Source organism: Octopus bimaculoides, chromosome 2, assembly GCF_001194135.2.
Source record: "Octopus bimaculoides isolate UCB-OBI-ISO-001 chromosome 2, ASM119413v2, whole genome shotgun sequence".
Classification (NCBI taxonomy): domain Eukaryota; kingdom Metazoa; phylum Mollusca; class Cephalopoda; order Octopoda; family Octopodidae; genus Octopus; species Octopus bimaculoides.
The window spans coordinates 103649601-103650899 of record NC_068982.1 but is presented as its reverse complement, the minus strand read 5'-3'; positions in this window follow the sequence as shown (position 1 = coordinate 103650899).

Genomic DNA, 1299 nt, shown 5'->3' with positions numbered 1-1299 from the left:
GTTGATTACATCGGCCCCAGTGCTCAATTGGTACTTATTTCATCGACACCGAAAGGATGAAAGGCAATCTCAACCTCGGTGGAATTTGAACTCAGATTAAGACGGAGACGAAATGCCCCTAAGCATTTTACCCGGCACGATAACGATTCTGCCAGCTCGCCGCTTTGTGTTTTAATTAATCATACAATAACATATACAAACGGTTCAAATAAATAAAGGAGTGTGTGTAACTGAGTAGGGTACTGCGTTGAGTATGTGACCGAGTCACTTTACATTTCAAATGGTACAGATCACCTGGCTGCAAATAAGTACAACATTCAGTTATAAGTACTGTATAACTCAGGAGTGATTCGTTGATTTCTAGTGTTGACTATTGATGAGAGTATGGCTTGAAGAGAGATCAATTCAGTCAAATTGACTTGCATTAAATATCCTACACGAATACTTCATCTTTTCGTAGGTTATGAGACTTTACCACCAAAATATATTTGCTACCGATTTAATATTATTTTCATAAATACTGTAAATCGTAAGAAGGATTTCAACTTCGGTCACTCTTCAATTATTGTAGCAACTCTGTCTCCTGTTGCACTCTTCTTCGCACTGTTATGGGGTGGGTAGGAGACAGATCAACATATGAAGCAGAAATAAAAGGATAACAGTACATAATTTTTCATTGGTGAGGCTGTCGTCTAATTTACCCAGCAACTGACACTCTTAAAGTACTAGAAACAATAATATACGTACGCTAAGCTTTCTAAGCCGGTCTTTGTTCATGCTAGCATTATTGCTCGATTTAGCTTATTTGCCTCCCTCCACAGTCTTCTAAGTGACACCCATCATTTATACTACATTGTCTACATAGAAGTTTCCTATCACACATGACTGTTTTCTATCACATGATATCTTCATACACAGGTGTTTAAACTGATCAAGTAATCCAGGTGCTTTACTTTTGTATTGCCACAAAGTTTTCATTGGTCGTATTTGTAGTCTTGTGGTTTATGATATTCTTTAGCCAGCTGCTTGCTGTTAGATCGTTGAGTTCTTCATGATTCACTTACAATTCCATAAGGTAGAAACTACTTCTTGTTTTTCTTTCACTGACTTTAATAAATTGGACTGCGCCCAAGCTGGAGCGCAACCTTTGAACATTTTAGTTAATTATATCCCCCCCCCACACACACACACACACAGTACTAACTGTGGTACTAGCCAGAGGGAAAATATGGGTTGAAACAGACAGACGTACAGATGGACGGATAGATAGACAGACAGACAGACAGACAGACAGACAGA